General features: G+C 46.2%; 1 protein-coding gene across 4 annotated transcripts in view; it reads right to left on the bottom strand.

Annotated features, from left to right (window-relative positions):
• The window catches only part of pcbp4 (poly(rC) binding protein 4), a 97,242-nt gene that overhangs the window by 43,728 nt on the left and 39,174 nt on the right, over positions 1–14,340 (bottom strand). The gene's annotated exons all lie outside the window — the stretch shown is intronic.

Raw genomic sequence — 14,340 nt, 5'->3', positions numbered from 1 at the left:
CCCTAAATACACCCCCTAGCCCTAGGATGCAACCCAACACAATGTGACTTTAACAAGTCTATTCTCGACATTCTGAAGACATGCATTGTAAGACAAATGTAGATATATAAGACACATTGAATTGTGATTGGGATTGGACATTTTCATTGTGATTAGATCAAGCCAAAGACAAGGCCAAAATAACTAATACAATCCTAATTCTTTATTTGTTTTTCGATGTCAGTTTTTCGCAGTGTCAGTGCCCCGCTTTGAAAAGGTTCTGAACCCTACCTCTTCATACAGTATCTCCAATCATTCTAGAGGATAGGTTTAGGGGGATTAGGGTTAGGGGGTCAGGTTCAAGGTTAGAGTTAGAAAAGATGGAATTTTTATTGAAATCATTGGTGGTTCTCAAGTATAGTAACACAAGTATAGTTCGTTTGTGTGTGTGTTTGTGTGGGCATTTGTGTGAATGTTTTGTATATGAAAGCTCAGCAGTGGTTAAGATTAGGGTTAGGGTTAGGGTTAAGGTTAGGGTTAAGGTTAGGGTTAGGGTTAAGGTTAGGGTTAGGGTTAAGGTTAGGGTTAGGGTTAGGGTTAGGATTGAAGCAGACTGTCTTCGTGTCTTGAGTCGTCAGACATCCCTGCAGGGAAATGAATTATTCAAATGCTTTCTGGTGGGTTTACTGCTTTTACGATGAAATCGGGCTAACATTTCCTCTAGCCCAATCTCCACACACACACACACACACACACACACACACACACACACACACGTGGTGTTGCTTGAAGGCTGATCCCATGCATGGCTGATTCATGGCAGGTCTCTGGAGGGAAAAACAGGGTACATGGACATCATTCCCAGCATAATGTCTGTGTCTGTGTGTGTATCTGTGCCAGTGTGTGTCTGTGTGTGTCTGTGTCTGTGTGTCAGTGTCTGTTTATGGGTTGACAATGCCATGCTCCGCTGTGACTAGGTCAAACAGAACCAGAATGCCCTGCTCCAATGTGACTGGGTTAAACAGACCGTCAATGCCCTGCTCCAATGGGGTTGGGTAAAAGAGACCCACAATGCCCTGTTCCACTGGGACTGGGTCAAACAGACCCACAATGCTCTGCGCCACTGGATATTTAAATTCCACTTCCAGAGTCCACTACGATAAAGCAGCAGAATAAATCTTGCTATTGCAGTTTGTTCTGGTTTGTTTACAAGGGACTCTGCATGATGACTGGTTCCAGGTCAGCAGTCACCTGACCACGGAACTCCTGATTGAATTAAATAACCTGCAGCACCATCTGCCATCATATACGCCCCAAATGTCACCCTATTCCGTATGGGGTCCAACGGGCTTTGGTATAAGTAGTGTACTACGTAGAAAATAAAGTATGATTTGGAATACACACGATGATGTCATCATCTGACAGAAGGCAGATGACATCAAGGACAGACAGAGTCCGAACAGAAGTAAAAACTGTTCCCTAACACCGATGATGTCATAACTGCTTGATGGGTTAGTCGGTGAGAGGAAGGACAGGAGAGGTTGAGCTGCTAAGATGGGTACATGGCTGAATGAGGTTGACATTAGCGTCTATTTAAAGGGATGATCTGTATGGAGGAGAGAGGGAGAGACTGTCTGCAGGCCTACAACCTGCGAGTGATCTTTCTGCCTTACAGAGACAATCTGTAGGACAGAAGACAGATGAGCAGAGTTGTTGATCACAGTAATTACTTGGAGGATGATGTCGGGTTAATGCCAGGATGCAAGAACTATAATCACAGGACCTTCTGTCCTTCTGCCATTCTATTAGGGAGGACAATACTTAGCTAAGTGGAGAACTGTCAAATGGATCTCTGACTCTGAACATTTCTATTCTTAGGGGCACACAAAGTACAGAGGAAACAGGTTCTACAATTACATAACATATTTAAAAATACACTACTCAAAAAAATTAAGGGAACATGTAAATCACACTAGATGAACGAAATACATTAAAGAACAAAATGACATAACCGCGGTCAATGGAAACCAAAATCACCAACGAATTGAGGGCTGTATTCAAACTCTCCCCCACAATCTAAGTAATCAACTGAAATCACAGGTCAGTGAGGGCCAGTCAATGGCATCAAGGCTTTCGTCATCCAGGAACTGCCTACACACTGAGCACATATGAAAGAGTCTGGAGATGCTGGGGTGAAGTTCAAGCTGCCTGCAACATCATCCAGCATGACAGGTTTGGCTGTGGGTCAGTGATGGTCTGGGGAGGGATATCCTTGGAGGGTCACACAGACCTCCACGTGCTAGCCAACCCTGACTGCTGTTAGGTACCAGGATGAAATCCTCAGACCCATCGTCAGACCTTACACTGGTGCAGTGGGCCCTGTGTTCCTCCTGGTGAAGGACAATGCTTGGCCTCATGTGGCCAGAATGTGTAGACCGTTCCTGGATGATGAAAGCATTAATGCCATTGACTGGCCCTCACAGCCCACAGAGCTGAACCCAATTGAGAACCTCTGGGACGTTATGTATCCGTGCTTTAGCCGCCACCAAGTAGCTGTTCAGGAGCTCACTGATGTCCTGATCCGGGTCTGGGAGGAGATCCCCCAGGACACCATCCACCGTCTCATCAGGAACATGCCCAGATGTTGTCAGGAGTGCATACAGGCACGTGGGGGCCAAACGCAGTACTGAGTCACTTTATGAGTTGCCGTAATTAAATTCACACAAGTTGGAACACCCTGTGATTTCAATTGTTTACTTCGTTTTTTGGTGTGAGTTTGAATCCAGCCCTCAATTGACTGGTGATTTAGTTAGTTGTTACGTCATTTTGTTCTCAAGAAAATACACAATGATAATTTGATCTTTAATATATTTTGTTAATCGAGACCCAATGTGTGATTTACGTGTTCCATTAATTTTTTGAGCAGTGTATATAAATCATCATAATACATGACATAAAATCATATCAACCAGTAACTGAATGGTTGATCTCATCCATCAGCCGGAAAAGAAACTGTCTGTCATTCTGACCCTGAACCAGGCAGTAAACCCTAATTATTCCCTATGTCAAATGAACAGAAATGCACCATCTTACAACAGTGTCTGCAGGTGTCTACTACACTCACCTAAAGGATTATTAGGAACACCTGTTCAATTTCTCATTAATGCAATTATCAAATCAACCTTTAGGGGTGTGGTCCTGGTCAAGACAATCTCCTGAACTCCAAACTGAATGTCAGAATGGGAAAGAAAGGTGATTGAAGCAATTTTGAGCATGGCATGGTTGTTGGTGCCAGACGGGCCGGACTGAGTATTTCACAATCTGCTCAGTTACTGGCATTTTCACGCACAACCATTTCTAGGGTTTACAAAGAATGGTGTGAAAAGGGAAAAACATCCAGTATGCGGCAGTCCTGTGGGCGAAAATGCCTTGTTGATGCTAGAGGTCAGAGGAGAATGGGCCGACTGATTCAAGCTGATAGAAGAGCAACTTTGACTGAAATAACCACTCGTTACAACCGAGGTATGCAGCAAAGCATTTGTGAAGCCACAACACGCACAACCTTGAGGCGGATGGGCTACAACAGCAGAAGACCCCCCCGGGTACCACTCATCTCCACTACAAATAGAAAAAAAAGGCTACAATTTGCACAAGCTCACTAAAATTGGACAGTTGAAGATTGGAAGAATGTTGCCTGGTCTGATGAGCCTCGATTTCTGTTGAGACATTCAGACGGTAGAGTCAGAATTTGGCATAAACAGAATGAGAACATGGATCCATGCCTTGTTATCACTGTGCAGGCTGGTGGTGGTGGTGTAATGGTGTGGGGGATGTTTTCTTGGCACACTTTAGGCCCCTTAGTGCCAATTGGGCATCGTTTAAATGCCACGGCCTACCTGAGCATTGTTTCTGACCATGTCCATCCCTTTATGACCATGTACCCATCCTCTGATGGCTTCTTCCAGCAGGATAATGCACCATGTCACAAAGCTCGAATCATTTCAAACTGGTTTCTTGAACATTTCAATGAGTTCACTGTACTGAAATGGCCCCCACAGTCACCAGATCTCAACCCAATAGAGCATCTTTGGGATGTGGTGGAACGGGAGCTTCGTGCCTTGGATGTGCATCCCACAAATCTCCATCAACTGCAAGATGCTATCCTATCAATATGGGCCAACATTTCTCAAGAATGCTTTCAGCACCTTGTTGAATCAATGCCACGTAGAATTAAGGCAGTTCTGAAGGCGAAAGGGGGTCAAACACAGTATTAGTATGGTGTTCCTAATAATCCTTTAGGTGAGTGAAAATTCATGACCGATCTTATATCTATATTCAGATCTTATCTGCCATTCTCTACAGGAATCTTTGTCCTAGTAGCAAGTGGCTGTTTAAAAGCTTCTGCCATCCCAGAAAAACACCTCAGCGCAGACTTATTAGGCTGTTTGATTTCTTTTTGCTTTACAAATGGACTTGCAAGACCTTATGAAGCTGAAAGAGAGAGAAGCACGGAGTCAGAAGATGACTGGTCCCACTCATTTAGGACATTTCACCCCCATTTAACACCGACATGGTGAATATTCCTGGTCGATATTTTCAAAGGGAATCATATGACACAAAATCCAGACAACAATGAATAATAGATCATTTCCAAACAACAGCATCTTATTACAAGTAAATTGCAGACAGAGGCAACATCGAGCTCCTCTCCTCTGACCAGGTCATTGATAATAAAAGTAATCCTTGGATCTTGAGAGTCCTTCAGTACAAAAGACCAAAACAGCAACACAGGCCCTCTTTGTAGTGATGCTGCTTATAATAGCAGTCAGCCTGGAGGCTTAGGATTTACAAACACACCCACACACACACACACACGCACACACACACACACACACACTTCTTAAGAACTGCAGGGTGGCTGGTGAAAGGTTTTGGTTTGAGAGATTACCAAGAAGTGAATATTATGAAATTGCTGTACAGTGTTGTGTGTGTATGTTTGTGTAATGGTTGTATAATTGTGTGTGTGTATGAAGTATTTGTACATGTGTGTATGTGTTTGAATGTAACTTAACTGAAAGGTCCTGTGTGAACATCTCCATATTGTAATGTTTGTACACCTCATTCTTAATTCTCGTAGAACGGGCCTACTCAATCACTTTATTTTCTCTGAGCAGGCCTCCAGGCTAGCATTTAGTCACCAGGGAAACAAGGGGAAATTGTATGTCTGAACAAAGAGCCTCAAAAGTTTCACATTTTATCCCATCTGTGCATGTTTTCTAAAAGGTTTCCTTGGTCCTAGTCATATCCATACAATACATTACCATGGGAAGCAGATGCCCATACAATACATTACCATGGGAAGCAGACGCCCATACAAGACATTACCATGGGAAGCAGATGCCCATACAATACATTACCATGGGAAGCAGACGCCCATACAAGACATTACCATGGGAAGCAGACGCCCATACAATACATTACCATGGGAAGCAGATGCCCATACAATACATTACCATGGGAAGCAGATGCCCATACAATACATTACCATGGGAAGCAGACGCCCATACAAGACATTACCATGGGAAGCAGATGCCCATACAATACATTACCATGGGAAGCAGATGCCCATACAATACATTACCATGGGAAGCAGACGCCCATACAAGACATTACCATCGGAAGCAGATGCCCATACAATACATTACCATGGGAAGCAGATGCCCATACAATACATTACCAAGGGAAGCAGATGCATGTCAACATATTACTATTTGAGAAGAGGCAAAAAAGTATTTATATAATGATGTGATTCTATAGATCCAGACTGGAGTCTTTGTATAATGATGTGATTCTATAGATCCATACTGGAGTCTTTATATAATGATGTGATTCTATAGATCCAGACTGGAGTCTTTATATAATGATGTGATTCTATAGATCCAGACTGGAGTCTTTATATAATGATGTGATTCTATAGATCCATCTGGAGTCTTTATATAATGATGTGATTCTATAGATCCAGACTGGAGTCTGTATATAATGATGTGATTATATAGATCCAGACTGGAGTCTTTATATAATGATGTGATTCTGTAGATCCAGACTGGAGTCTTTATATAATGATGTGATTCTATTGATCCAGACTGGAATCTTTATATAGTAATGTAATTCTATAGATCCAGACTGGAGTCTTTATATAATGATGTGATTCTATAGATCCAGACTGGAGTCGTTATATAATGATGTAATTCTATATATCCAGACTGGAGTCTTTATATAGTAATGTAATTCTATAGATCCAGACTGGAGTCTTTATATAATGATGTGATTCTATAGATCCAGACTGGAGTCGTTATATAATGATGTAATTCTATATATCCAGACTGGAGTCTTTATATAGTAATGTAATTCTATAGATCCAGACTGGAGTCTTTATATAATGATGTGATTCTATAGATCCAGATCTAGCTGGTGGAAAATGTTCAAGCATGATGACTCTCTGTCTACTTGTCTGCCCTTCTTTCTTTCTGTCTGTCTGTCTTTCTGCCTAACTGTCTGTTTGCCTTTCTATCTGACTGTCTGCCTGTCTATTTGACTATCTGACTTTCTGTCAGTCTGGCTGTGTAACAGTCTGTACACAAACCTCATCTCACTACCTCTCCACTCAAGGCTGAGAAGGTCAGAGTCACACAGGATATTGAAGAAGGAAATAGTCCTGTCTCGTTAAATCATTACACGTGTGTGTATGTAGTTATGAGTGTGTCCACATATCATTGCCTTGACCTGTACTGGCCTGTATGGATGAAGATGGTTGTTGATTTAATCTGCAGAGTCCCTGGTTATGACAGCGTCCACAACGGAAACCTTTTCACTTGGGTGCATAGGGATCTGATCACATCAAGGGCACTCTGAAGGGAATAGGGTGTCATTTGGAAAGACTTGTTGATGGAGGGAAAAACATTCCAACTACAGAGACGGGGAGGACAGATACTGCTGCAGATGTACAGGAGAATGAGATGTATCTCAGCTTGCAACGCCAGGATTGAGGGTTCAAATCCCACAGAAGGCCAGCATGGAGAAATGTATAACAGTACCCGCAACCAAAATGAGACATCTCAGTTCCCCAGGAGAAGTTGTACTCTACTTCAGCCACGGAAGTAGAGTACATCTAGTATCATTAGAAATGTACCTTCACAAAGATCAAATGAGAGGAGTGCCGTATAAGACACGGTTTGATTTCAGAAAATGTACTATCTCTGTGATGACCGTATAGAATGACATTACTGTGATGTACCATAGAGAATTACATCACTGTGATGTACCATCACTGTGATGGCCATAAAGAATGACATTACTGTGATGTACCATAGAGAATTACATCACTGTGATGTACCATCACTGTGATGGCCATAAAGAATGACATTACTGTGATGTACCATCTCTGTGATGGCCATAAAGAATGACATTACTGTGATGTATCATCTCTGTGATGGACATAGAGAATGACATTACTGTGACGTACCACCTCTGTGATGCTGTAGAAAATGACATTACTGTGATCTACCATTTCTGTGATGACTGTAGAGAGTGACATTACTGTGATGTACCATAGAGAATGACATTACTGTGATGTATCATCTCTGTGACGGACATAGAGAATGATATTACTGTGATGTACCATCTCTGTGATGGCCATAAAGAATGACATTACTGTGATGTATCATCTCTGTGATGGACATAGAGAATGACATTACTGTGACGTACCACCTCTGTGATGCTGTAGAAAATGACATTACTGTGATCTACCATTTCTGTGATGACTGTAGAGAGTGACATTACCGTGATGTACCATAGAGAATGACATTACTGTGATGTATCATCTCTGTGACGGCCATAGAGAATGATATTACTGTGATGTACCATCTCTGTGATGGCCATAAAGAATGACATTACTGTGATGTACCATCTCTGTGATGGCCATAAAGAATGACATTACTGTGATGTATCATCTCTATGATGGCCATAGAGATGACATTACTGTGATGTATCATCTCTGTGATGGCCATAGAGAATGACATTACTGTGATGTATCATCTCTGTGATGGCCATAGAGACTGACATTACTGTGATGTATCATCTATGTGATGGCCATAGAGAATGACATTACTGTGATGTATCATCTATGTGATGGCCATAGAGAATGACATTACTGTGATGTATCATCTCTGTGATGGCCATAAAGAATGACATTAATCTGATAATTAGCCTTATGAGGTTGCAGAAAACAAGGAGAAAAGCATGTTTCAAAGGTGGAAATTATCAATCTAAATTCCTATAGAGAAGACTGATTACAATACCTTGGTTTAAAAAAGTATCTTTAATGCTGAATGGGAAAAAAACAGCATGTAGCCTAAAAAATTGTAACACAACATCTTTACAACTGGTGAGACAGTCTCTCCCACCCTGTCTCTCCCACCCTGTCATTCCCTCCCTGTCTTCCACCTTGTCACTCCCGCCCTGTCACTCCCGCCCTGTCTTCCACCCTGTCACTCCCACCCTGTCTCTCCCACCTTGTCACTCCCTCCCTGTCTCTCCCACCCTGTCACTCCCTCCCTGTCTCCCACCTTGTCACTCCCACCCTGTCTCTCCCACCCTGTCACTCCCTCCCTGTCTTCCACCCTGTCTCTCCCACCCTGTCTCTCCCACCCTGTCTCTCCCACCCTTGTCACTCCCATCCTGTCTCTCCCACCCTGTCACTCCCTCCCTGTCACTCCCTCCCTATCTTCCACCCTGTCACTCCCACCTTGTCACTCCCTCCCTCTCTCCCACCCGGTCACTCCCTCCCTGCCACTCCCTCCCTATCTTCCACCCTGTCACTCCCACCTTGTCACTCCCTCCCTCTCTCCCACCCGGTCTCTCCCACCCGGTCTCTCCCACCCTGTCACTCCCACCCTCTCTCCCACCCTGTCACTCCCACCCTGTCACTCCCACCCTCTCTCCCACCCTGTCACTCCCACCCTCTCTCCCTCCCTGTCACTCCCACCCCGTCTCCCACCCTCTCTCCCACCCTGTCACTCCCACCCTGTCACTCCCACCCTGTCACTGCCTCCCTGTCACTCCCTCCCTGTCTCCCACCCTGTCTCTCCCACCCTGTCACTCCCACCCTGTCACTGCCTCCCTGTCACTCCCTCCCTGTCTCCCACCCTGTCTCTCCCACCCTGTCACTCCCACCCTGTCACTCCCTCCCTGTCTCCCACCCTGTCACTCCCTCCCTGTCACTCCCTCCCTGTCACTCCCTCCCTGTCTCCCACCCTGTCACTCCCTCCCTGTCTCCCACCCTGTCACTCCCACCCTCTCTCCCACCCTGTCACTCCCACCCCGTCTCCCACTCTCTCTCCCACCCTGTCACTCCCACCCTGTCACTCCCACCCTGTCACTGCCTCCCTGTCACTCCCTCCCTGTCTCCCACCCTGTCTCTCCCACCCTGTCACTCCCACCCTGTCACTGCCTCCCTGTCACTCCCTCCCTGTCTCCCACCCTGTCTCTCCCACCCTGTCACTCCCACCCTGTCTCTCCCACCCTGTCTCTCCCACCCTGTCACTCCCACCCTGTCACTCCCTCACTGTCTCCCACCCTGTCACTCCCTCCCTGTCACTCCCTCCCTGTCTCTCCCTCCCTGTCTCCCACCCTGTCACTCCCTCCCTGTGTCCCTCCCTGTCTCTCTCCCCCTGTCTCTCCCTCCCTGTCACTCCCTCCCTGTCTCCCTCCCTGTCTCCCACCCTGTCTATACCACTCGGTCTCTCCCACACTGTCTCTCCCTCCCTGCCGCTCTCCCTTTCTCTCACTCCTTTTCTCTCCCTCCTTGTCTCTCCCTCCCTGTCTCTCCCTCCCTGTCTCCCTCCCTGTCTCTCCCTCCCTGTCTCCCTCCCTGTCTCTCCCTCCCTGTCTCCCTCCCTGTCTCTCCCTCCCTGTCTCTCTCCCTTTCTCTCCCTCCCTTTCTCTCCCTTTCTCTCCCTCTCCCTTTCTCTCCCCCTCCCTTTCTCTCCCTCCGTCTCCCACCCTCTCCCTCTCTTTCACTCCCACCCTGTCTCCTCCTTCCTGTCTATCTTCGTCTCTCCCACCCCATTTATCCCTATCTCTCTCCCCTCTCTGTCTCCCACTCTCTCTTGCTTGAAATGACCCAAATACATCTGATTTCTGCACTTTCGTCATTTTGAGAAAGAGAGAATCTTTGAGGTTCTCCCATTTCCTATTCTAATTCCCAGTTAGAAAGCAGCAGGCTTTAGATATCTGAGTAAGAGAACCTGTTTGCTGGCTGATGGCATCTCTGTGTGGGCCTGACCTGCTGGGGATCAGGGTGATGCGGTGGGGTAGGGGGGTGTGGGGTCAGGGGGGTGTGGTGGGGTGGGGGGGTGTGGGGTCAGGGGGGTGTGGTGGGGTGTGGATGTGTGGGGTCAGGGTGGTGCGGTGGGGTGGGGGGGTGTGGGGTAGGGGGGTGTGGGGTCAGGGGGGTGTGGTGGGGTGGGGGGTGTGGGGTCAGGGGGGTGTGGTGGGGTGTGGATGTGTGGGGTCAGGGTGGTGCGGTGGGGTGGGGGGGTGTGGGGTCAGGGGGGTGTGGTGGGGTGTGGATGTGTGGGGTCAGGGGGGTGTGGTGGTGTGTGGATGTGTGGGGTCAGGGTGGTGCGGTGGGGTGGGGGGGTGTGGGGTCAGGGGGGTGCGGTGGGGTGGGGAGGTGTGGGGTCAGGGGGGTGCGGTGTGGTGGGGGGGTGTGGGGTCAGGGGGGTGCGGTGGGGTGGTGGGTAGGGGGGTGAGAGGTCAGAGGCTAAAGCCATGGGTGTTAGCTGTATAAGTGGAGCAGAGCCGGCATGTGCCTGTAATCAGTGGGGCGTGTCTGTGTCTAGGCTGGTGTGGGGATATGTGCGTATCTCAGCCTGTGTGTGTGTGTGTGTGTGTCACAGCCTGTGTGTGTGTGTGTGTGTGTGTGTGTCTGTGTGCATGGTGTCAGCTGTTGTGTGTGGAGACAGCTGTACTGACTGACTGACACCCTGCAGCCGGGTGGATTCAGTCAGTGACTGACACAGAAAGATAGGTCAGAGGTCATGAGGTCAGTAGCATACAGAAGCATCATCCCCAGGAGACCTCATTAGGTCACAATGAGGAGGATAAGATTGCAGGATGACTGAGCATGCTACAGTACACACACACACACACACAACATCCACGCACACACATGCACACACACACACATAGAACTTTGACCATTTCAGAACTCCATCGGTTGTCATCACTACTTCCTGTGAACCCTCAACAGGAGGTATTCAGCCTACAATGATTTGGACCTGACTCCCATTCAGGGGAGAAGAAGGCTGATGCATCACACATCCCAGTGAGAGAGACACCTGGATGTGTGTTCAGACTTAGTCTTTCAGTGTGTCCACTCAGCTGTTCCTGACTCCTGTCCTTGTCAACACGGCACCTCAGGCTTGGTGGCCATTACACCGGTAAAGCCGAAAGCCACGCTGACAACATCCAGCGCACAGCACTCAGTGCTCCTTATACGGGCTCTGTGGAGTCCTGTGGTTGTGTCTGTGGTTGTCTGTGTTTGTGTGGTAGCCTTTCTTCAGATCGTTACCAGAAGGTGACCTGACCATTTATTTACATTATAGAGTAAGTCAATGTACTGTATCCGTCATTTATTCCTCCAAACATGAAAACCCCCCCTGTCTATTTCTTCTACTCTTTTTGCCATGTCCTTTCTAAATTCACCACAAACATGCACTACCTATTTATGGACCTATATCTCACCTCGTTCCACCTCATTCCATCTCTCACTTTTCAATTGGACAAAAAATATTTATCAACATGACAATAATTCACTAAAGCAGGTGGGAAATAAGAATGGTAGAATATATAATAAAAGTGAAAAATAAAGTGTTGACGAGGAAAAGGCTGATTAATATTTGTTAGCTTCATTAACTTAAGATACTGTAGGTCAGGGTACTGTAGGTCAGGGTAGTGTAGGTCAGGGTAGTGTAGGTCAGGGTACTGTAGGTCAGGATACTGTAGGTCAGGGTACTATAGGTCAGGATACTGTAGGTCAGGGTACTGTAGGTCAGGGTACTATAGGTCAGGATACTGTAGGTCAGGGTAGTGTAGGTCAGGGTACTATAGGTCAGGATACTGTAGGTCAGGGTACTGTAGGTCAGGGTACTGTAGGTCAGGATACTGTAGGTCAGGGTAGTGTAGGTCAGGGTACTGTAGGTCAGGGTAGTGTAGGTCAGGGTACTATAGGTCAGGATACTGTAGGTCAGGGTACTGTAGGTCAGGATACTGTAGGTCAGGGTAGTGTAGGTCAGGATACTGTAGGTCAGGGTAGTGTAGGTCAGGGTACTGTAGGTCAGGGTACTGTAGGTCAGGGTACTATAGGTCAGGATACTGTAGGTCAGGGTACTGTAGGTCAGGGTACTATAGGTCAGGATACTGTAGGTCAGGGTAGTGTAGGTCAGGGTACTATAGGTCAGGATACTGTAGGTCAGGGTACTGTAGGTCAGGGTACTATAGGTCAGGGTACTGTAGGTCAGGGTACTGTAGGTCAAGATACTGTAGGTCAGGGTAGTGTAGGTCAGGGTACTGTAGGTCAGGGTAGTGTAGGTCAGGGTACTATAGGTCAGGATACTGTAGGTCAGGGTAGTGTAGGTCAGGGTACTGTAGGTCAGGATACTGTAGGTCAGGATACTGTAGGTCAGGGTAGTGTAGGTCAGGGTAGTGTAGGTCAGGGTACTGTAGGTCAGGGTAGTGTAGGTCAGGGTACTGTAGGTCAGGATACTGTAGGTCAGGGTAGTGTAGGTCAGGGTACTGTAGGTCAGGGTAGTGTAGGTCAGGGTAGTGTAGGTCAGGGTACTGTAGGTCAGGATACTGTAGGTCAGGGTAGTGTGGGTCATGTTACTGTTGGGGGAGGGGGTCACACAGGGGGTATAGAATTCTGTTGGTGGGACTGGGGTGGGCTTGGTTGACAGAACACACTTAATCCCAAAAGCAGTATAATGTTATAACTAAAATGTAGTCATATTTTCACCTGGCTCTGTTTGCCTCAAACACACCCACAGAAATAGATACACACATACACACACATACAAACCCTCACATATACAACAACTAAAGGTCCCAGCTATTAATGTGATTAAACAATGATTTCAATTATTATTTGCAATGCTTATACAATAACATCCAGCATCCCCCAAGGGGTACATTCGTAGTATCAGCAACACAGGAGAATAATCAACCACACAGGAGAATAATCAACCACACAGGAGAATAATCAACCACACAGGAGAATAATCAACCACACAGGAGAATAATCAACCACACAGGAGAATAATCAACCAGTAGAGTATCAAGAATTACAGAAACACAAGTGCAGCAATGATTGTTCGCGGTGCAAGGAGAATGAAGAGGTGGTACACTGACTAATGTAGAAGGCATGGTGTTTTCTCTGCCCAGATGAATGGTAGAACAATCAATGGAATTAAGGGGCAGATCAAAACCAATAGCAAACATTCAAACTGTTTCTTTGTGTTCAGGCTCTAGTCAGACCCATCGGTTTCTGGGATCAATCAGATTGGTTTGGTTGTTTTGGTGGTTCTCTGAGAGGTGTCCAGTTCCAGACTTAGCAGAAGAACTGAACATCTGTGAATTTTGTTCATTTGGCTGGAGCAAGAGGAACGGTGAAGAAGACAAGATGGAAGGAGGCATGAATGAACAGATGAAAGGGTGAAGGGATGGTTGGTTAGACGGGGAAGCATGTGTTTGTAACGCCCTGTGATGAGTTAATACGGTCAAACTTCAGTCGGTCTGTCAGATCCCTCTGTCTCCCTCAATCCCCTTTTTACATATTTGGTCAGGCTGTGAGACAACTTAAAGAATTGGAATATGAACAGAGTCGCACACACATTCATAATGTAAATACTAGCATCTCTGTAGACTTATCCCTGTAATCATCATCCAGTACACATCCCTGTATATATCACCCTGTTCTCATCCCGGTAATTAGCATCCTGTACACATCCCTGTTATTATCATTCTGTTGACATCCCTGTTATTATCATCCTGTTGACATCCCTGTAATCATCATCCAGTACACATCCCTGTATATATCACCCTTTTCTCATCCCTGTAATTAGCATCCTGTACACATCCCTGTTATTATCATCCTGTTGACATCCCTGTAATTATCATCCTGTTGACATCCCTGTTATTAGCATCCTGTTGACATCCCTGTTATTATCATCCTGTTGACATCCCTGTAATTATCATCCTGTTGACATCCCTGTTATTAGCATCCTGTTGACATCCCTGTTATTA

Source organism: Esox lucius, chromosome 17, assembly GCF_011004845.1.
Source record: "Esox lucius isolate fEsoLuc1 chromosome 17, fEsoLuc1.pri, whole genome shotgun sequence".
NCBI lineage: Eukaryota > Metazoa > Chordata > Actinopteri > Esociformes > Esocidae > Esox > Esox lucius.
This window is presented reverse-complemented; position numbering and strand designations above follow the sequence as displayed.